The following is a 24472-nucleotide window of genomic DNA, read 5'->3' on the forward strand; positions in this document are numbered from 1 at the left end:
CATGCTTCACTGAACATAACTATAGGAGTGAAATGCCCCAATACACACAACTCTGCCATTACCACAGTGCTCCCTTTGAATGTGAACATTCCACTTTATTTTCTGCTTTTTACGAACTGTTTTGGGGGTCTGTCACCATGAAGGAGTACCCAAATTGAATTGATGCTCCTCCAGGTCATCCTTTTTGTATACCCTTAGACATTAACTTGATTCTTTCGATCATGTAGTTTCAAGGGTTATCCCCAGGGCACAGGGCAAGGGTACACAAGGTTAGACTGTGCCTACCCACTCTTTTCATAGTACGGACACTGAATACCCTTTCAAGAGGTTGGGCCCACTAAAATATGCTAAACTTGTCCCGGTGTAAATTTCAGACTCTGGGACACAATGAGAGGTGTCTGCATGTTGTCTGCTTTTGTTCAGAGCAGAAATATGGAGGTAGGGAGGGAGCTTACCAGAGTCCCCCTAAGCCCATTGCAAAGGCTTAAGTTAAGGGTCTACAAGGCCTCCTTTTGTTGGAGAATCCTAGCTGGGAGCTATTGGGAGCCTCACACCTAAATGCAATGGAAGGGAAACAAATGCACACAGCTTATCACTTCACAGGTACCTAACAGAGGTGTGCTTTTGAGTTTGTTCAGTTACTTTATATAAAAAAGATATGCATGCACTGTAAGAATGTCCGGTAACACACCCCCGCACCTGACATTCTTACTGTCCTGGTATTTACACAAATAATTTAAATACCACAATTTTTTAATTCTTTTATATCTTTTATAGCGGTATAGTGCTACTCATCCCAATGCAGGGTGTTAGAGTGCTTTGTAGCATATGTACACATTATACATTGACAGTAAATCAGATGTGTTTAAATCAATGTGTAGAATATATTACATAAGACAGTCAGGGTAGCAATTAAACAATAATGAAGTGAAAACCCAACACAAAAAACTCCAACACTGATTTAGAAAAAAAGAGTAAATGTTCAATTATTTAACACCAAAATAACAAAACTCCAACCAGTAGAACTGGAGTTATGATTTTTTAAAGGTTACACTGAAAAGTAGTGTCTAAAAGATAAAAGTGCCAACCATGATGGAGCATGGTTTGGATACACAAAGCGAATTGGCCCCAGTCTCAGTTTACCCTTCTGACTTAGAAGAATTATTAAAGAAAAATGTCTGAGAAGGTAAAGTTCAGGCAGGAAAGGCACCCAGCAGTGTCCAAGGTGGAGGCATCATCTTCAGGGAGCCGGTGGATGAAGATTTCTACATTGAGATTTAGTTTCTTTTGTGAAAGTCAAAATTTTCCAGCGGGGTGAATCTGCAGGCTGTAGCTAGTGAGGACTCCACAAGGCCACATACCTCTTCTGTGGGAACTGCTGTGAAATCAGGTTGAGTGATGATGCACCTTGGGCAGATCAGTGAGCAGGTAGAAGCCATCTCCTCTTAATTCTCTCAGCACATTTTGGCAGAAACTTTTCACCCCTAATTTTGGATCTTGGCTATCTGGGCATATTAAGCACCAATTTCAAGGGTCAAGGACTGCAGCGGGTATCACTTGTAGGGGTTGGGGTCAGGACTCACTCAGATAGGTTCAGGTGATTGTTCAAGATGGTTGGAGCCCTTCTGTCCTTGTGGTTCTGATCAGGAGGCTAGCCAACTAGCCCTTGGAGTCATTAGCAAGTCCTGGGTTAGAACAAAAAAGAAGGTCTCTAGCAGCAAGACTGTCCTCTGATGGCACAGGCAGGCTTCAGGTAGTAGGGCAGACCTCTTGGTGTTTGGTGCAGCAGGGCACTCCTCTGAAGTACACAGCAGGTACAAGCACCAAGGAGCCCTTTGATACTCCTTCCACAGGTCCTGAGGTGAACTGAAGAGTATGCCTCAGGGTCCTATTTTTTATACCTGATACCAGATTTGAAGCAGAAGGAATTTCTGGAGCCCCCCCCACCTCCACGGAAGTATCTGGAGTTTATCACCTCCCTGCACTGGTGCCAGTCTGTCTGCAGTCACAATAGGTTAGGGTGAATTTATTTTGTATGTGAGCTGAGGCAGTATCTTTGATGTGCAAGCAGGGTTATGAACAGCTCCGCCCCATCCTGCTCTTGATGCCCCATCCTGCCAACACCCACTCTCTCTAATGTGTGGCTGTCTGGGAGGCACACATGAGGACCAACTGTCAACTACATCTAGTCATGGGACCTAGGTAAATGGCTGCAGGAACTAAATTGTTAAGACATGAAAAAGCCAGCATTTTAAAAGTGGCATTTTCAGGCTTATGACTTAAATTCACACTTTACCATTAATGAGAGTTTAATATTCCTATTCCTCACACATCAAACATAGATGTACCATCTGATCCCAAAACAAAGGTTATCACTTATTAACTACAACAAGGTGTCTCAATGTTATTCATTGAGAGAAATAGGCTTCACAGTAGAGAAAAAAAGAATTTGGGCGTTTTTCACTGCCATGACATGTAAAACTTGAAAGTACATGTTCAACTTACTAAATACAATGCACCCTGCTCTATAGGATTTTAGGGCCGCCATAAGGGGTGACTTATATGCAATGAAAAGGGAGATTCAGGCCTGGCAGGGGTTCTTTTTTGGCCAAGTGCAATTGGTAGTTTAAAACTGCAAACAGGCTGCAAATGGCAGGCCTGACACATGTTTGAGAAGCTACTTATGTGTGTGGCACAATATGAGCTGCAGGCCTACTAGTAGCATTTAACTTACTATTCCTGAGTACATGGTATATCACTTTACTAGGAACGCAAGGGGAATTAAATATGCCAATCAGATGTAAGCCAACTTTACCATGATTTAGGGAGTGATCTTAGGTACTTTAGCACTGGTTAGCAGTGGGAAAGTGCACAGAATCCTAAGGCCAACAAAAACAAATTCAGGAAAATAGAGGAGTAGTAGGCAAGACGTTGGGGGGAAGACTACCCTAAAGCTGACGGGTCTAAAACCTACCAACAGTCAATAGGACATTTTGCTGCACACTGTCACACATGTCAACTCACATTTCTCAAAGGGAAACATGTCCAAGTACATTTCGGAGGACCAGAGTTTAGTCCTGTGACCACTGCATGTTACATAAGTGTACACTGCATACTGACACTGACAGCAACTTATGAGAGGTGCTGCAGAGGCAACTTTCACATTGCTGGACTGGCAGTGTGCAATGGTTTAGGTTCAATATTTTGAGTCATTTTGAATGGTCACAACATAATTATATATAGGACTGAGTATTGAAGGAATAGTTCAATGACAAAACATGGATGGTTATGCTTGTGGATTGCAAAGTAAATGATGTGTGGTGAATGGGTATTTTCTATATCTCTCTGCATTCACTACAACTATCATTGTGGTGGCTTCTTCGAAGGCAGTGAAGGCATGCTAAGAGGTCACTGTGTTTGATGGACCCATAGGAACGTTTTTCATTTTTCAAGAAAAAAGTCCCAATGTGCGAATTTAGTTACCAAAACACAAAATAATCAACCCTAATGAAAACATATAGAAGCCAAAAAGAAAGAAGGCTATACAATGCAACTGGGGAAAATCAAACAGAAAAGCTGACAAAATAGGCCTCCACAAAAGGATCTTCAACAAATCCTCTCAGAGGTAGTAAACACAGAATGCACCACACAGACAGGACATTCACACACCATGTATGATACCAAAAAAACTCTCAATAAAACAACAAATCTACAAAAATACCACAGATACACAGAAATCCACCTCCAACTCAAAAATAACACGAATGACAAAACAAAAGAAGCAAATGCACAACTGTTATAAACTTGCTTCTAATTCAGGAACCTGGACATGCTAATCAGGCCAGATGACCTTTAAACTCATCCTCATAAATAAGTGCTTAGAATGCAAAACAAAACCTACTGACCAACCCACCTGATACTGGACCTTTCCGACCTAATCTCAAGACCTACAGTTGCAGACCACTCATCCAAAAAAGAAAAAAAAAACACCCATATGATCCAGCATACTCCAGGTCATTTGCTAATGACCCATTCCTAGGAAAATGGATTATAAGAGCTGTCTATTCTTAGGTCTCCAAAGTACATTAAAAGAATAACCTATTTAGCAAACTGGCTTCGGATCAGTCACCGAATCTGCCCTGATAGTCTTTTGGAATAAAATAGAAATTGACAGTGGTAAATCTGGCATTTCAACACTACTACTCAGACCCATTTGTGGATTTTAACACCATCACCAAAAGACCTACAAGTGAGACTGAGAAAGATTAGCATATAAGGAAGTATGTTAAACTTCATGACAAGTTCTTCGTGACAGCTCCCCCTTGCTACTTCTCTGCCTCCCTGGTAACTGAATTGTTCACTTTGTTAATATGTTATTGCGGTCAACCTGGTTGAACTCCTCTTTGTTTTATGCTGTTACCCTTGTTTAGTTTTCTACTTCCGTAGTTAATTTCATTTGTTTCTCCACCAACTTGTTATCCCACAGTTTTTTCCTGTCGCATCTCCCTCCAGCTTCCTGCCCTCACAGGCCCCACTCACTACTGCTTAGCACCCCTCTCTGCTCCCAGGACCTACTTTATGGAGGCTGAAATGCAACCCCTTGAGCAGTCCTTCATGACAGCTCCCCCCACTACTTCCCTGCCTCTCTGGTTTAATGAATTGTTCACTTTGTTGTTGTGTTATTGTACTCAACCTTGTTTAACTCATCCTTATTTAATCTTCTTCAACTTGTAGTTTTGTACTGCCTTTGTTAATTTCCTTTTTTCTGCGCACTTACTTTCCCACCATTTATTCCAGCTGTTTTTCCCACCACATCTCCTTTCCACTTCACGTCCTCGCAGGTCCCGCCCACTGCTTTCCAGCGCTCCTCCCAGGACCTATTTAATGGAGGCTGCAGCCCGGCTGTGCACCAAAGCTGTGCCAAAGGCAAGCCCATCGGCACCCATGCATGACTGGACCACGCACATCCCCCACCCCATGGCGATACACCGCTGCCGAGCTCAGAAACCCAGACCCCAGCCTATGCAATAACTGTTGATGCACTTTTCCATGACCAATGGTAGGACCTTTTCCCTGCTGGCACTGACTCTTCTTCTGCAACACCAGAGCACCCACATGTACAACGACCACCACCATGCTTACCAGGCCAACCACAACTGCTTCAGAGCAACTCCACTGTCTCCTGCTCAATGTACCATCACTCTGCAAGCATGCCACCAAGATCTGGAACACCATCACCTCACTCACCCCTGATGTCATCTTCCTCACTGAGCCCTGTTGAACCCCGCATCTGCTTCCCACATCACTCAGCAGCTCCAGACAGCTACAATATAGCACCCCGGGACTGCATCAAAAACACAGAAGTGGCATTACCATAATGCACAAAGAAACCACCCATTGCACCACCATCACAGAAAACATCACCCGATCATAGAACACCTCAATTTCCAACTCCAAAATGTACAGCAAAACCAGCATCAGAGGCACCATCACCTAAAGACGCCAGGAGCACGCCCCAGTTTCTGTGAAACCATCCCCGGATTTCATTCCCCACTTGCTATTGACTCCAAACACTACATGTGCCTCGGAGACCTCAATTTTCACCTTGACTACCTCAACGACACGAACACCACCAACATGCTTGAAAGCATGAAAAACATTGCCCTCCCCTTAGTAGGTCCTACACACTAGTAGAGACACACGCTCAACCCCATCTTCATGGCCAGTGACAGAGTGAAGTACAGCCATGTCACTGAGCTTACCTGGACAGACCACGCCATCATCCACTTCACCATTACAGGATTCCCCGGCACAACCACCAAGCCTTCCAGTACCTCAAACCACAGCTGGAACAAAGTATCAGAGAACCAGTGGACTGACACCCTCAACACCTCCCACACTGACACCGGAACCAACTGAGAAAGGGCTGTCAAGAACTTCTCTGCCTGGATCACCAATTTGCACCAACAGACTCGCCCCAGGCAAGCCCACCAAACTTAAAAGACCCACCTAACAGATCAGTTGGCGACCCTTAAAACGCATCTGCTTGCGACTAGAAAGCAAATGGCACACCAGCAATGAACCCAGCGACTGAACCACCTTCAAGTCGTCCCTTCAAGTAAAAGAGATGAAAATGAGCGCCCTGGCCGACCGCATTGAAGTCAGCTCTAGCCACAGCTAAGAGCTCCTCCACAATGACAGAGAGTTCTCCAACCCCTCAGCCACCGAACACATAATCGCCCCTTCTCAGGAACTCTGCAACATTCTAGCAGACTTCTTCCCAGACAAGATCTCCACCATCTACAAATAGTTTGAACGCCAACCCACCACTGCCAACACATTCAGCCTCCGCACTCCCATAGCTGCAAGCCTCAATGCTATTCCGACCACCTGCTCACACCTGGTACAGCTGACCAGAAAAAAACACCACAGCCATCATGAAGTCCACCCACTCAGGAGGACCTAAAGACACCTGTCTGAAGCACATTTTCAACCCTGGAATGAAGATGATCAGCAGAGAGCTCACCACCATCTTCATATTATCAATAACCACACCAACACCAGAAAACTCAAGAACTACCGTCACATCTTTCTGCTCCAAAAGTCGTTGAAAAGGCCATCAACCACTAACTCACAGAACACCTAAAGATCAACAATATTCTCAACCCCTCCCAATCCAGATTCTGCACCAACAACAGCACCATAACCACCCTGATGGCTGTCATTGATGACATCAGGACCCTCCTTGACCGGGGAGAAACAGCAGCTCTGATCCTCCTCAACCTCTCAGCAACATTCAATGCCATAGCCTACCACATCATTATCAAGAGGCTTCATCACATCAGAATCCAAGGAGACATCCTCAAATGTTTTGCATACTTCCTCACTGGAAGAACCCAGAGAATCTGCCTATCACCTTTCATTTCAAAACCAAAGGACATCATCTGTGGTGTCTCTTAAGGCTTGTCCCTCAGCCCTGTACTGTTTAACATCTACATGGCCTCCTTAGTCAACATCATCATAACCCATGGAATGAAGATCATATCCTAATCAGACAGCACCCAGCTCATCCTCCCAGTATCAGAAGCCCCCTCCACCTTGAAGGCCAACTTCCGCAGGTGCATGACAGGCATCCCCAACTGGATGAATAACAGCTGCCTAAAACTCAACACAGAGAAAACAGAAGTGCTGGTCTTTGGTAACAACACCAATTTTTGGAACAACTCCTTGTGGCCAACCGAACTAGGACCAGCACCCACTCCAACAGATTATGCTAGCAAACTTGGCATCATCCTCAGCAGCAAGCCCACCATGAAAAACCAGATAATTGCAGTCTCCTCAGCCTGTTTCCTCACTCTTCACATGCTCCATAGGATGTTCAAATGACTCCCTGTCAACACCAGAAGAATTGTCACTCAAGCTCTAGTCAGCAGCCGGCCGGACTACGGCAACACACTCTATGTAGGAATCAACACGCAACTCCTGAAGAGACTACAGACCATATAGAATTCAGCAGCCAGAGGCACACTTGACCTCCCCAAATAGACCTGCACCACCGCCTACTTCAAGCAGCTGTACTGGTTCCCCATTCAGAAGTGATGTCAATGAAAGGCGCTGATCCACACCTATAAGACCCTTCACAGTCAAGTACCATCATACATAAACCACTGCCTGAACTCCCACCAACCTTCCAAACACCTGCACTCCGCTTCCCTCTCTTTCACACACACACACCCGCCAAAGCAATAGTGGAGGATGCTCCTTCTCCTACCTCACAGCAAAATCCTGGAATGACCTCTCCCTTCACCTACGGCTCTCATCCTCTCTTACGGAATTCTGAAAAGGACTCGACCTGGCTGTTCAACTGAGCCTCTTAGCAGCCATGCTCTCAGAGCCTGGACACTCTCGCTGGTTATTAGCCATGCTCTATAAATCATGTTTGATTGACTGAAGCTGCATCTTCTCCTTTCTCAAATACAGTGAAAGCATGTTATCAATACCACTGTTCACCTCATCTCCCCACTTCTTATATTGTGACATGCCATGAAGTTTAATTATCTTACAGATTCGGTCCAACCTCAGACCTGTGCAACTTGTACAAGCTACCATGCTAAAGCCATGCAGACAACATATAGATTATCCTAAAACCAGAGCACTTTAAGGACGTATATCTTGTCTAGAATTGAACATTTCTCCATACCCTTGACAAATGAAGACCAATCAGCCTAAACTGAACTCCACTAATCTGAGACAATGATCTGTTAACAAAGGAATAACCACTATTGTACAGGGTCTAAACAACTATAAATTCCACCAATGGCATCATGTGAGATGAGAAACCTTGGAGTGGCCAAGCCCTCCATTCTATCCCTTGTCTTGCATGTAAATTATTTGACAAGACATGTATTCTATACAATGCAAACAGTTTGTCCTATCTTACCTTTCACAACCAGCATCTCCAGAAAACTTACAGGCCATTCTCACCTTTGTGATTGTGCACGTAGCCTCTACAAATGAGCTGTAACTAGGAGTTCTTCTGCTCTTACTTTGTACACTGGAAATGATCCCAAACACCACACCAAGAATGCTACTAAACCTTCATCAAAGATATTGCACGAAATAGACACCTTTAAGGCACTCCGCAACATCCATAGATTCATGCAATGGAAAAGCCTGCAATTTCAACTAACTGAATTCCATTGGTAGTCCCAGAGCAGAACACTTTACAGAAGATCAGCATCATGTCTAACCATTCCCGCTTACAAGATCTAAAAGACTATTACTGGAAGAATACTGTAAGGCAGAAAAATTATGCAACTCCTTACCATCCAAGGTATGAAACATACAAGACCATCCGAAGAATAGAAGGAAATAAAGAATTGTCTGTTCCTTATTTAAGCTCAGGCACCCCAAAACTGAACAACATGAAAGGTAAGAGTGGACCACTTTGTTCAAGAATGCTCCATGACAGACAGAGGAACAAAGTCAGCTCCAGAACTACTAAAATCTAAATCTAATGTGACTGACCTTAGACCTACTGCCTACTAGGGGTGCTGTCCCTGCATGCAGACTGGACATCCGATCAATAAAGCTTTCAGGCATCCCTATACATCCTGTAGTCACAATCAACCCACCTAAAACAATTCCACGTATTACTTTAAGGACATACAGCCAACGAAGAGATCTGTCTTTCATCACTACTGCTGCATATTTTTAAGCATGCTAACGTACAATTGACTATACAATAAAAGATTGCACATACAATGACTTTAGTACAGTCTTTCCGTGCAGGTCCCAATCCTGAATCTCACCAGGCTTTTGACTGAATACACAAAAGCATTATAAACTCTTTTGTTATAGTAAAAACTTGCAACTGGGATGAATTTAGCCTAATCCTTCCCTGCAGATCTCTCTGTCTTTAATGCTTCGGCACCTCGTCAGGATAAGAAGTGATGAATAAATGCAGGTAACATTACAATCACAGAACCAGAGCCATATGGTGGCAGTTTCAAACAGATGAGAGCCTGGTCAGACATTCAACACATGCTGTGAAATCATTGTTTCTGAAATAAAGGATGAATGCTTGTACATAGTAAAATGGTATTACTGCTTATGGATTGAGATAATACATTTGAAAATCTATCCCTGGATAGCCCATGATGAGTATCTTATTAGCACACTTGAAAAACAACCTCTATAGTAAATACATTGCTGACAGTGTGATATTTGTTTATGACAGGTATAGAATTATGCACAGGAGCTGTCCTTCAATGGGAAGGCTTCACCTCTCGCAATGTACATATCAATTCAGTCAGTGACTGATGTTACCATAAGTTTTCGAAGTAGGAGTGCTGGGCATTCTACAGCACCCGCAAAATAACCGACCCCGAGTTCGGATGGTGAATGAGCAATAAAGATTGCAATAAATGTTGTAACATTTGCTGTGCATTCAAAGGCAAATAAAATGTCAGGCTATGTCTCCTAACACAGTGGTTTCCAACCTTTCCACTTCTGTGGACCCCCACATTATCATTGCTGGAACCTGGGGTACCCCACTGAATCATTGTAGGAATGAGGGGACCCATCCCCAATGAGTCATTACTTAAAGCTGTGGACCTACTCTGTTAATATTATTTAATTTTCTAAGCAGTCACGGACCCCTGAGGAGGCTTCATGGACCCCCAGAGGTCCCCGGACCACAGGCTGGGAACCACTGTCCTAAAAAATTACTGCTTATTCTTTCATGCTGGTTGGTGTTTAATTGTTTTTCATTGATTGCAAAGTGAGAAGATTTTGTCAATGAGGCAATGTTGCTGGTGTGAAAAGGATAGGCTGCAGGAAGTCTTATTTTCTATCCGACAACCAAACATAAATACCTATAATGAAATGTACATATATTACACACTATGGGCCTCATTATGACCCTGGCGGGCGGCGGAGGCCGCCCGCCAGGATCCCGCCCTCCAAATTACCGCGCCGCGGTCAAAAGACCGCAGCGGGTATTACGAGTTTTCCCCTGGGCTGGCGGGCGGTTCCAGTTAAACCGCCCGCCAGCCCAGGGGAAAACGACCTTCCCACGAGGATGCCGGCTCGTAATCGAGCCGGCGGAGTGGGAAGGTGCGACGGGTGCTACTGCACCCATCGCGTATTTCACTGTCTGCAAAGCAGACAGTGAAATACATTTTGGGGCCCTCTTACGGGGGCCCCGCGACCCCCCCTACCGCCATCCTGTTCATGGCGGCTTTCCCGCCATGAACTGGATGGCGGTAGGGGGGGTCAGAATCCTCATGGCTGCGGAGCGCGCTCCGCAGCCATGGAGGATTCCAATGAGCAGCGGAAAGTCAGCGGGAGACCGCTGACTTTCCGCTTCTGACCGCGGCTGAACCGCCGCGGTCAGAATGCTCATTGGAGCACCGCCAGCCTGTTGGCGGTGCTCCCGTGGTCGGTGGCCCTGGCGGCCACCGGCCGCCAGGGTCAGAATGACCCTCTATATCAGTAGTCAGTAAAGTACAAATGAAGTGCTGTTTTTGTAGTATTGAAGTGTGATGGAACCAAAGATTTTAATATGACCAAAACAAAGCAAGTCACTTTACCTGGTGATGCGCAAATGACAAATAGCCACCAATGAACAAGTTACCTACCTTCAGTAATGAGTTATCTGGTAGAGACATATTCTAGTTGCAGATTCCTTACCTTAGAATTTCCTACATACATCAGTCTGGATCTGGAGATTTTCCTCGAGCAGAACCCCTGTACGCTACTAGGTGGCATTGGTCAACTCTGCGTCTGTCATTGGCTTTGTGTTCGCCGGATATGACATTGCAGGTCGTATACAGGCACCACCAATGCATGCTGGCATCACTTTCTTTTCACAACTTTCCACACCAGAAGAGTGGAGCCATGAAGGACATTGACCATGGTGTGTCAGAACTAGGGCCCTTAAAGGTAAATCCCTGTCTCTAGAAACTAGTTCGCAGAATGGGGAGGGTGGGTGGGTCGGTAAGTTACCTGCAACTAGAATATGTCTCTACAAGAAAATTTGTTACCTACAGTAAGTAACTTGCTCATCTGATAGAGACTTCTAGTTTCAGATTCCTTACCTTAGAAAAGATTCCCAAGCAATACCATCCCCGGAGGAGGGTCTACAAACCAAGATCAGAAAGTCCTGCAGGACCAAACGGACAAAGTACCCATCCCTTCGGACCTGACTGTCCAGGCAGTAGTGTTTGGCGAATGTGTGCAAATATAACCACGTTGCTGTCAGGCAGATGTCCAGGACTGGAACTCCATGTGCTAATGCAATGGTTGCAGCGGTTGCTCGGGCGGAGTGAGCATGCAAACCCTCAAGGGGGTTGCTTCTTAGCCAATGCGTAGGACACTTTAATGCAGAGAACAACCCATCTGGAGATGGTTCTCTTCTGCAATGCCTGACCCACCTTTGCACCCACATAACCCACAAAATGTTGATCATCCACTCTGAACTCTTTGGTACGATCAAGACAGAAAACCAGCATGTTTTTTTGGGTACAGGTGGTGGAGTTTCTCCTCTTTCTTAGAAGGATGTGGGGGAGTGTACAAAGTAGACAAGGTGATGGATTGGTCTGCATGAAAGGGCGTGACCACTTTAGGTAAAAAGGAAGCTCTGGTATGAAGTACCACCTTGTCGGGATGGATGGAGTGAAAGATGGCTTCAAGGAAAGGACCCGCAGCTCACTCACTCAGCGGGCAGAAGTGATGGCTACAATAAAGGATGTCTTTACAGTAAGAAGACAAAGTGGACAGTTGTGAATTGGCTCGAAAGAGGCACACATCAGGATGGTAAGAACCAGGTTCAAATCCCATTGGGGCATTATGAATGGAGAAGGAGGAAACATATGGGTAAGACCCTTCAGGAATCTACCACAAATAGGAGATTTAAACAAAGAGGGCTGGTCAGGTAACCTCAGGAAAGCCAAAGATGGTAGAAAAAAAAACCCAGAGGGTTTTCAAAGCAGAGCCCTGCTGGGCTAGAGAAAGAACAAACAACAGGACCTCAGAAAGAGGGGCAGAGAGGGGTTCAACAGACTCATCGTAACACCATGCCACAAACTTGTTCCAACGGCAGGCATGGAGGTGGAACGGCTGGCTACCAAGATAACGTTAAATACTTCGGGCTGAAGGTCAAAAACTGTCAACTGCCACCGTTCAATCTCCACACAAGAAGTGTTTGGGTGGACAAATGCCCCCTGCTGCTGCGACAGAAGATCCTCCCAAAAGGGCAGTCTGATTAAAGGATTGATGGTCAATCTCAAGAGTTCAGGATACCAGACTCTTCGTCCCCAGTACAGAGCCACAAGAATTACTTGGACCTAGTCGTTCTTGATCTTCTTGAGAACTCTGGGCAGAAGTGGTATTGGTGGAAAACCATAAAGGAGGTCTGAGTTCCACTCAAGATGAAAAGCGTCGCTGTCCGAGCACCGCCTTGGAAACTCCAACTGCAAAATATCTGACATTGTGTGTTCTCTGCGGAAGTGAACAGATCTAACCAAGGTCTCCCCACTGCTGAAAGAGACCTTTTGCCACATCTGGATGGAGATGCCATTCGTGATCGACCAGGCATTGACGGCTGAGTTCATCTGCTCTGGCGTTCAGAGAGCTTGAAGATGTTGAACCACCAGGGATAAGCCCCAATGTTTCAGCCATGTCCAGAGGCACAGAGCCTCCTGACAAAGGGTCCACAACCCCACCCGCCTTGCTTGTTGCAGTACCACATGAACACCTGCGCCACTTTCCCTTTGAGAGAGAGAAGTAATGCTTTCAATGCTAGTCTGATTGACCTGAGCTCCAAAATATTAATATGGAGCCCGGACTCGGCCAGATGCCAGATGCCTCTGATCTCCACCTCACCCATGTGGCTGCCCAGTCCTAGGAGTGATGCATCTATCTGGTTGGGGAAGGGAAAGGGATTTGCCTCTGACACTATCATGGTTCAAAAGCCACCACTGCAGATCTTGCACAGTTCCCTCTGAGATCTGGACCATGTCAGAGGGATTTCCCTGATGCTGCACCCACTGGAACTTCAGGTCTCACTGCAGAGCCTGCATATGCTATCTGGCTTATGTCACCAGCAAGATGCAGGAGGCCATGAGGCCCAGCAGCCCCAGAGTCATTCTCACTGAAATCCAGGATAGAGGCTGTAATATCAGTATTATACCCTGAATATCCTGGACTTGCCACTTCGGAGGATAGACCCAAAACTGCACTGTGTCCAGTACTCTTCCGATTAAATAGAGTGTGTCTGAGAGGGAGTGAGGTGTGACTTCAGCACATTTATTTTGAACCCGAGTGAATGCAGAAGGTCCGCCATACTCTCGAGGTGGAAGACAACAGCCTGGGGCGAGCCTGCTTTCAACAGCCAGTTGTCGAGATAGGGGAAGACTGAAACCCCTAACCTGTGTAGATGAGCTGCAACCATCGCCATCACTTTGATGTACACCCAAGACGCACTGGTAATGTCAAAGGAGTGCACAGTAAACTGAAAATGCTCATTGCCTACTGTGAACCGCAAGTAACATCTGTGGGCAGGCAGGACGGCAATATTGAAATATGCATCCGTAAAATCCAATGCTTCCATCCAGTCTCCTAGGTCCAGGGCAGACAGAACCTAAGCCAGAGTGAGAATTTCGAACTTCTCCTTTATGAAGAAGAGATTGAGTGAATGAAGGTCTAGGATAGGGCGTAGGCCCTTGTCCTTTTTAAGCGGCAGAAAGTAGTGGGAGTAACAATCATGACCTACTTCTGTCACAGGGACCCTCTTCATTGCTCCAGTCTTTTGGATTCCCTATCGAGGGGTGGAGAAGGAATTGTGCCAGGGGATGCATAAGTCTAGTTAACCAAGCTCTCAGGGATAGAATGTTGGGTCAGGCATACTGGGGCATTAGGGCTAGGCTAGGTAGGTAGGCAACTGTCCTATTAACAGGACTCCCTGTGCTGGGTTTGGACTAAATCCCCAGCAGGACATTGGCGAGGACATCATTGAAGGGCAAGAGGAATTCTGAATAGGAAGTCCCAGGCTGAAGCTCCTCAGTCAGGAGGATGGTCCTGACGGCCACTGAAGGCAGCTCGAGGTCCAGGACCTTGGACCCTCTCCTCACCACCACTGAATACAGCGCGCCCTCCTCCATAGTCACCAGAAGGAGAAAGCATGCCAGTCTCAGGGAAAGTGTCTAGACCACTGGCTTCACCCAGTCCTGAGTCCAGTCCATGGGGTCTTGAAGCTGGTTTTCTAAAGTGTCCAGTGACCCCTCCATCCTTTCACTGTATCCATACCCATTAGAATAAGCCTTACGATCTGACCTAGGGAGCGAGGTCTCCATTGAAGTCAGAATCGGCATAGAGCTAACAGTGGGCCCAGGTGGCATTGGAAGTGTCAACATCTGCGCTCTAGTCGGGGAAGGTTGCAGTGACATGACTAATGTTGGTGCATCCGGAAACAGATCCTTCTTTGCACTGAGAAGCTGAAGCCACCAGTGCCGAACCAGAGGTGGCCCCTTCCAACCCTGCGGGCCCAAATGTGCTCCAGCAGGGTCGGATTGCCCAAAAATGTGGAGCATAGCCTCATGGTACTCACAGAGTTCGGCAGGAGTCGTCTGGCTCTCAGAAACTTGGGAGGTGGGAAGCTAACCCAGAAGTAGGATCTGAGGATGGAGGCCTAGAAGGATGGCTCTCCTTGTCCCACGTCAGGTCAGCCGACTGACAGGGTGAAGTTGAAGAATGTTTGATTTCCTCAAGGTCTTCTTAAGCCCAAGCATCCTGAAGATTTCGAATGGGAAAACAAAGAGTGTAAGCTCCACGAGCAGTCTCGGGACCTTCCTCTTGACCAAGGACTGGGAGTGACGCAGAGCCGAACACCGGGCCGCAATAAGCTTTAGGGACCGTTCCCTCAAAGCCATCGGGTTCATGACCCAGCACTCTGAACATAACTTCGGGCCTTGGTTGTGCTCCAAACACCAAAGACAGAGGAGGTATGGGCCTGTCACAGACTTCATTCGATGACAGGAGTTGCTGGACTTGAATCCGGTCTTCCATGACGACATCTCGATGCACCATAATTAAAAAAATCTTTGCCAAAAGTTGAAAACACCAGTCAAAAAGTGACTACGGGGATCTCTTCTCCGGATCTGTGCGTAGGCTGACACAGAAAGAAAAGAATTGATGTCAGCGTGCTGGGTGGTGCCTATTTATGGCCCGCAATGTCATATCTGGCGAACAAGACACCAACGATGGAGACGGAATCGACCAATGCCACCTAACGTAGGGGTACTGCTTGAGAAAAATTTCTGGATCCAGACCAATGCCTGGGGGAAATTCTAAGGTAAGGAATCTGCAACTAGAAGTCTCTATCAGATACCCTATGTCTACACATTATCATATGTGTTTCGTCACCCTTGACTTTTTCAAGGCTGTAAACATATGAAAACGAGATGTGTAAATCTCACAAATTACTGATAAAAGGCTAATAAGTCATGCCACAACGTATCGGTGAAAATTAGAATTAAAATAAAAACAAGAGGCCATGTGCCATTACTACATGGTATGAAAGAAAAACTAACATGATAGGAGAAAGCCTCTTTCCATACACCATAAGTGTATAAAAGACAAATACACAACCAATCTTAGATATCACCAAAGGGAACGAAGAAAATAATATGTGAAGTGCGACCAAGGAGATCCAAGAGATGGAACACCGTGTGAGAACCAGAAAGTGAATAGGAGTACATTGGGTGAAGAAAGCTCTTCGTATATACCTGAACAACGTGCAAAAAAGACGAAAAAAGCAACATTAGGGGGAAGAAAAGGTTGAACATACCTTAAACAATGTAGAAGTGAAGTTTATATTGAAAAACTTCAAATATTTTCGAAGATGTGTAACCAATACAAAACGAGTTTAAGGCATGGGTCATGCAGAAAACCAGAGACCATAGTAAGTCTGCAAAGATTGGAAAAAACAGAACCCCTTGTAAGAAAGCCAAAAAACACAGACGTGGTAACGTGAAAAAAGGGGGGCAGCTCCTTAATAAGTTAACAAAAAACGAGAGAGAGCGCTTAATAGGTGATGATCAAATCACTTGCTAACATTCTTCACTATAAATTCTGTATGCAATATTGTCCCAAGTATAATATAAATTCGGGCTACCAAATCAAGAACAATGCGCCACTATGTATTCATAAGCCTACCATAGTGCAGATGGACACTAATGCGGCATTTTGTTAGTAAAATCACAGAGTGATAATTGAGAGTGGCAGTCAGTTTTGGCACGATAAATGTCCAAAACACGGGGAGAAATCAGCGCGACTATCGCGTTTGACATGGGTATAAAAAATAAACACGGGAAAACAATTCCTACACCAACACTGAGGCTCTCGCCATGGAAGGAAAGAACAAAATCGAGCTGCCACCAACCGCTGTGCCAAAAACCAGCATGTTTACCTAAACCATATGTTTAATAGAAAATGGGCAAGAAGCACAATTACCTCATAGGACACAAGCAGCTGGGAGGGGGCCCGAATAGGTGTTCAGATGACTGCTCCGCCCTTTGATGAAATGAGAACAGATGGTGCATGTGGCAGCTGGAATTACTTCAACAATGGAAGAAAGGAGGGGAGCGCTGGGCCGAGCTCCACTTAACGACCCCAGGCCCCACAGGTGCTGATGTCCTGAATGACTGGATAAAACTTGTATCTCTGGGGATTTGGAAGCGATGAGACTTACTATGGTCTCTGGTTTTCCGCATGACCCATGCCTTAAACTCGTTTTTTATTGGTTACACATCTTCAAAAATATTTGAAGTTTTTCAATATAAACTTCACTTCTACATTGTTTGAGGTATGTTCAACCTTTTCTTCCCCCTAATGTTGCTTTTTTCGTCTTTTTTGCACGTTGTTCAGGTATATACGAAGAGCTTTCTTCACCCAATGTACTCTTATTCACTTTCTGGTTCTCACACGGTGTTCCATCTCTTGGATCTCCTTGGTCGCACTTCACATATTATTTTCTTTGTTCCCTTTGGTGATATCTAAGATTGGTTGTGTATTTGTCTTTTATACACTTATGGTCTATGGAAAGAGGCTTTCTCCTATCATGTTAGTTTTTCTATGATACCATGTAGTAATGGCACATGGCCTCTTGTTTTTATTTTAATTCTAATTTTCACTAATACGCTGCGGCATGACTTATTAGCCTTTTATCAGTAATTTGTGAGATTTACACATCTCGTTTTCATGTGTTTACAGCCTTGAAAAATTCAAGGGTGACGAAACACGTGTCAGCTGTTTTCTCTCAACTATGGAATTTGTTATTGGCTTCCAATTCAGTTGCCAAATGTATTCTATTGGATCAGAGCATTTACTTCCCTGATACAGAACTAAGGAATAAAGGACTTTCATCATAAATCTGAGAAGTGCTGTGGTTTTCTTCTTCCTGTATATGGACTGTGACCTCTCGTAGGAAACTATCCTCACACCCTGTGGCTGGGTGTTTTACCACTGGAGCACTCTTCTTTTCCAAAAAAAAGACTTGCTGCGTTACGTACTTTGATCATTCATGATAGCCTATGGTTGGAAGTGCGCACCACGTATACACAGCCACATTTGTTGATGTTTCTGTTGTTGACATTATCATATGTGTGCTATACAGTTTTATCAATAAAACTGTGCCTGTGAAAAGTTAGTGGTCATTTCAATGGAAAATGTTCTATCTGTAAATGACAGTGCCCTAGAATACCATGCTTTAGTGTGCTCCAAAATTCACTGCCAGCTACATACTACACAGTTACCGCTCTTTAACCGAATGGGTATGGCTCATTTGCTACACATGTGCATTGTGTAACACTTGGATTTTTCACAGTCTCTATGAGTTCAGTGATGGAAATTATTACAGCACCACTGAATGTTACCTGCTCAATCATTATCTGCAGCAGTTTTGACTTGGTCATTTTGCTTGTACATCAATTCTCATGAGTGAGGAGAGGTTACAGGACTCAGGGGCAGGTGACCCGAGTATGCTGTCCAGGTTTGAAATGCCTGCTTCAACAGTATGCCATGTTTCCTAAGTTGGTGTTATGACTAACAATTATAAGAGTACACATATCAGGGTGTGTAGTAACCTGCCTGTTTTTCACTGAAGCAAAGCATGTTCTACATGCTTTTATGACACACTGCAAAGCATAGGTACCTTCAGATTTAAGGCCACATTACGAGTCTGGCGCAAAACAGACCGCCAGACTCGCAGTAGTGGTCATGACCGCTGACAGTTTGGCAGTCCAACTGTCAAATTAAGGGTTTGGTGGTTGGACCAGCAAACGACTGCTATCTCTGCTGGGAACAATGTTCCCAACAAGCTGACAGTGGTGCAGGTTGGAATCATGTTGGAATCAGCCAGGGCGGGCGCTGAACTCAGCGCCACCCTGCGGATTACCACCTAGTTCTCTGCCAGCCTTTTCATGAGAGTTTCACCATGAAGAGGCTGGCAGAGAACAGATGCACGGGACAACAAGGGGGGCCCTGTATTGTCCATGCCCATGGCATGGGCAGTGCAGGGGTCCTCCTGCCCAGCACCCTTGTAATGTGCACTGTCTGTTGTGCCTCCTGCGGGCAGCAGCATTGCTGTCAGTTCGATTATGAGCCAGCAACAATGCTGCTGCTACTGTCCCACTGGGCTGACGGGCAGAAACCTTGGTTTCCACCCATAGCCCAGCAAGAAAATCATAATGGGGCCAGCGGGAAGGTCGCCAGTAAGGCGGCAACCTCCCTGTATGAAGTTTGGCAGACATGTCTTCCTGTCCGCTAAACTCGTAATCAGCCCCTTAGACTGTGATTATCCGGATTTAATTAATTTCACTCCATACAGGAAACTTGACTATTTTCTGCATCAAAGGTAGTGGTGATTGTTAGCGAAGAGAATAGTCTCTCTTTTTGTCCCATGCCTGCAGCTGAGAAATGTGGGAATGCCTACATATTAGCGACATTCTTCTGGACACCTGCATATGCATTCCACCTTTCATTTGATAACCAATGTTTAGTGAGTGCAATGTATTTGTAGAGCATGCTGTGTATAAATATTTGTCTCAAGGCTCTTCGGTGCAGAGAATAAGAACATCAGCATAGATGGGCTATATTTGCTCCTTTTGGTAAATTTGAGTTAATATCTTGATACAACTTTGAGGTGGCTAATCATGGGGCTGTTTGTCATTAGTGAGGCCAGAAAGTTATGAGAAGAGTTGAGTGAAAGAGGGTTAAATTAGCCAAGACTACTGAAAAACAGTTTTGAATCGGAAGATGGCAGATGCGCATAACAGAACAAAGCTGTTGTAAATGGCTGACCATTCATCCTGTATTACCTTTAAGGAAGAGACTCAGGTGTATGTATAGTGTGATTAAAGTATGATACACCTAGCTATATGTGTGTCAGATCTGCAGCAGTACCCCTTCTATACAACTTTCTATTTAAGTTAATCAGCACAGGTGTCTGGACAAAATCCTGTGTAAAAATCAAAGGCATTCAAACATGTGGACACAGCCTACCCTATCTGACCTTGCTCAAGACAAGTTGATAGAGATAATTAATTCACTGAAACTCATACTACTTAATTATAGTGGCTCACTGAGTCTTATGTTTAATTATATTGAAAGTTGTTGGGAGATCCGAAATGCCCAAGAAAATACTCACCCCCATCATCCTGCATGCATATGGTTTTGTGAGACATCTGAAAAGTACCATTTCACCATTATGTAATTTTAAGTGTCAACATTTGCTGTTTCTCAATTGCCAGTTTGCCAAAAGAATGGCTTTGGGCACCAGAATAGAACCATTGGAAAGTTTGGATGATTAATGTATACTTAGCTGATGACTATGTACTGTATTGTGTTATATTGTAATGTAACATTTGTATAGTGTTCCCACTCCATGGGGGGCTGGGAGCTAAAACACCAACACAGAAAGTAAGCTACACTTTCCAGGCTGTGATTGGTAACATGCTGTTTTTGTTTTGAGCTGATCTGACGAATATTTTTATGCCACTGAGTTGGTCTTGTTGTATTGTAGAATGTAGCGCCTTGTGGTGTGATGGGTAAGGTATGTGAATAAAAAGACATGCAAATTATAATTGCATTGTATAGTTTTATTAAGAACTAAAACATAAAGGCAGCTTCGCAGCACCTGCTGAGTCACAGGGGCAGCAGGCTTCTGTATGCTTATTTCCCAAAGAATTGGGGGTAGGCAGAGAAGAACAAATAATCTATATGGCAACATGTCCTAGGCAGAGATGATGTTGAGTGAGTAAAGGATGTTAAAAGGGAAAGAATGGTAATTGGTGACATGACTAGTATCCCTGCATTTTTTATTTTGCTTTAGACAAGGATACTGCCTGCTGCTGAACAAATGTTTTCCATTAAAGTGGAAGGAGGTGAATGAGTAATCAGTTCTGGTAGCTTGAGCAGAAGCTACACAATCTGTAAAAGGCTCAGATTAAACTTACTCCTGCTACGAAGACAGAACCCATAATATCAAGCAGGGTTTGTGCCCTAAGGTCCTCTCAAGCTTCTGAAAGCTCCCAAAAGGGGACGAGCACCAGTTGGGTGAGCTCTAGTCAGGTCATTTCTCAGACCTTAATGGACTAGCTTCCTGCATCTGCAAGAGTGAGAGACAAAGGACTTGGTAGGGTTGCACTGGCAATGCACGAGTAAATCACCCTAATTTATGACTCTTCTGTTCTAACTTCTCCATGCAAATTCAATACTTTTCTTAGATTTGTTCTTGCACTTTCCTGTTACAGCATAACCGTATAGAATTTCCACTCAGACAACTTCCACTTTCAGAATTAGTTATTTATGACAGTTTAGGGTAAAAAAAAGACAATGCTGTGAAAGACTTGCCCTTCTTCCATGGTTCCAGCTAAGACAGCAGCATGTCACAGACTTGACTCTAATTTTGTTCAGTGTTACCCCAGCTCTTGTCTTGTATATGTCTACTCAAGTTAATTTCCATCCAATCTCCCCTCTCCACCCCATTCTCCCCCATTACCATTAACTTTCCTTTCACCTCCAGGAAGTGGCCTTTGATCTAAAACAATAGCAGCAAATATGTGGCGTTCCTTGCCTTAAACAAATAATTCCACCTCTCGGAATGCTGGAAGCGTTGTGTTGATTTGAGTCTGCTGGATACCACAGCTCAAGTCTGTTTTGACAGAGCCATATTTCCCTGCCCTTTACAAGTCTGGTCTTGGGCCTCCCCTGCAGGCATATTTTAGCAAAAACATCAAACCACCCTTCATTAGTAAAAGGCTGGTCTCAATATATCGGGATACCCATGCTGATTCATGAATATGTGGCCCCATCCTGCTGACTCCTCCCAATGTGAAGACAAAGTTGTTTCTATTTTGCACTTCATACTCCACTGTGGTACATTAGCAATGTAAATAACAAATGTCACTATTACCCAGTTTGATTGGACTTGGCTTACTTATCTGGCAGGATGAAAGGGTGAGGCATCCTTAAGGGGATTTTAACCTTTAACCTTCAGATCAAATGAGATGTTAGCAGAACCAGTTTAACTAAACAAAAAACATTGTGCCATCTTCATATGCTCTTACTTGACTAAATAAAGGCCTGCTAGGTTATGTTATGCAGATTTGTAGAGCGCACAATCACCCAGGAGGGTATCCGGGCACTGAGCAGGTGTTAGTTTTTCAGTTTTAACCCTTGATTCAAATGATCCATTATAAGATTATACCAATCTCAACTATTTAGTGATGATCTTACATTCAGTTTATTTTTTGAATATTGAAATAATCGAATGAAATCACAAACACCGAATAGACAAAAAAACTGATAGCTGGTACATGTTCACAGAGTTTTCTGCTTTTAGTCTCTGATTTTCCTAAAATTAATTTACCAAAAAACACTCATGTTTTTGTAGGTCCAAGATTGTGCTTCAACTTCTGTTTGAAGCTGATTGTTGATTTTTTTCCCAGTAGGTAGCTGGAAAGAGTACAATTTCTTCACACTTGACTTTGAAAGTCACTGCCGCAATGGACCAATCAGCCTAATTGTGTTTCAGTGGACGTGTCTATGCTAGCTGGCCAATAAATGCACATTTCCTTAAGGGAGCTCGATGAAGGCAGTTACTTTCCCAGCAACAAGGCTTAATTGGGATTTTTGAAACATGATTTGAAGATAAACTCTATCAAAAATATCCAGTACTACTACTCCATGTGGGTCTTTGATTCTAGAGGGGAGATGAGTGGCACACAAAGGAAACCGGGATCTAAGATATGGCGATCAATAAAGAGAGACATCATTATATCACACATTAGGTACATATTACAGGCATCATTGAAGACCTTTATTTCTGATACATATTTTAAAAAATGAGCCAAGAGAGAAAATATCAATTAAAATCTCCCCTCTCCCAAACAATCAGTAAGTGTTATTCTCATAAGTCAAAAGCCACCAATGCAAACGTTCAACAAATGTTATTTGATCCCTCTAAATATAGTATCAGCTACCTTTTTGTCCTTCCACAATTTGTGGGGTGAATTCAGAAATGTGCAATGCTCCATAGCCTTTAAATCAAACGTATTGTCCGGAGTCATATTTAGGGCCCTATTTCTGCCAGTAGCATAACACATAATAGACTCAATGATAACACAAACCACCACAACAATTAAAAAGAATATATTTAAGTGTCACAATAATGTTTCCCAAGATCCTACAAAGAACACACACATGTCTACTCACGACTTCATCCATAAATGACAGAATTCAAAGGTATATGGGGCTATGGGGGCGTTAACTCCTCATTACAGGAAAACAACGTATTAAGAAATGTATCTCCCAAAAGAGAAAGACACTGATTTAAAAAAAATAAAACGAGGTTCACCCCTTCAGTAAAAAGTATTTTTCACCCACACACACATATTGTACATATATACATATATAGATTAATGTATGGGTTAAAATGCACTGCTAAAGGGGTTACAGGGCACACACATCTAGTCACAGGAAAAACCAAAGGATAAAGTGGTGCCATAGTTAGGTGAAAATGTCAGTTTAAACGTAACATTTTAAACTAAAAAAAAAAAACTGATATTCACCAGTTATAGTTATTCCATGTAAGTACAACTTGCACCCCTTTTGTTTTGTGGTTTTCTGATCCCACAAGACTCGCACAGGGGTCAGCCAGGCACCTCCTTTCCTGTAGGACTATCGAAAGAGCAGTGGAGTTGAGTTGGCTCTTGCGAGAGTCCAGTGGGATCACAACAACCCCCACTTATTAAAAACAATTTGGCCAATTATTCATTATTTTTAGAATTTTTAGAACACAGGGACTGGGTCCTAGTGTCCTGAAATGGCAGCTGCACCATTTATCTCTATGTTGCAGTTAGCCAATCATTGCACGAGCTACCACAGGCTCATGCTTATAGGTGAGCGAAACAGCTCTCAAGCAAGAAAAAAAGCCCCCTTAGCCAATCAGATCACTCTATTTTTTATTAAGATGAGCGTCCACGGGACACCAGTAAGAGTCCTGCGAACTGCAACCATCCAGATATACATAAAGTTTGAGCCTTAATTCCCCCAAAGCTATTGAATGGATTTACACCAAATTACAAAAAGCAAGCTTCCTGAGTAAAGATATAACTTTATGGCAAACTTGGTGTAAATCTGTTCAGCCGTTTGGCAGGTAGTGATGTTCAACAATCCCAAGAGAAATTGCATAGGAAAATTGCATTTTGTGATCCCTCCCTTTTTCTCACTGGCCACTTGATGAATCACCCCAAAACTTTTAAGGAAGGAGCTGAGGTGGATAAAAATCATTTTTTTGAAAGTTTTTGCGAATACTCGTCTACAAACTACTCTCATTATGGAAACTAGATCCTACCTATAACTACAGAGCTACATAGTGGTAGGTAACCACCACTGTTATTTATATATAATA

At 44.0% G+C, this 24472-nt stretch overlaps 1 protein-coding gene across 2 annotated transcripts in view; it reads right to left on the reverse strand.

Moving 5' to 3' along the window:
- DIAPH2 (diaphanous related formin 2) overlaps positions 1-24472 on the reverse strand; it is a 3364504-nt gene that overhangs the window by 485960 nt on the left and 2854072 nt on the right. The gene's annotated exons all lie outside the window — the stretch shown is intronic.

Source organism: Pleurodeles waltl, chromosome 2_1 (genome assembly GCF_031143425.1).
Source record: "Pleurodeles waltl isolate 20211129_DDA chromosome 2_1, aPleWal1.hap1.20221129, whole genome shotgun sequence".
Taxonomy (NCBI): Eukaryota; Metazoa; Chordata; class Amphibia; order Caudata; family Salamandridae; genus Pleurodeles; species Pleurodeles waltl.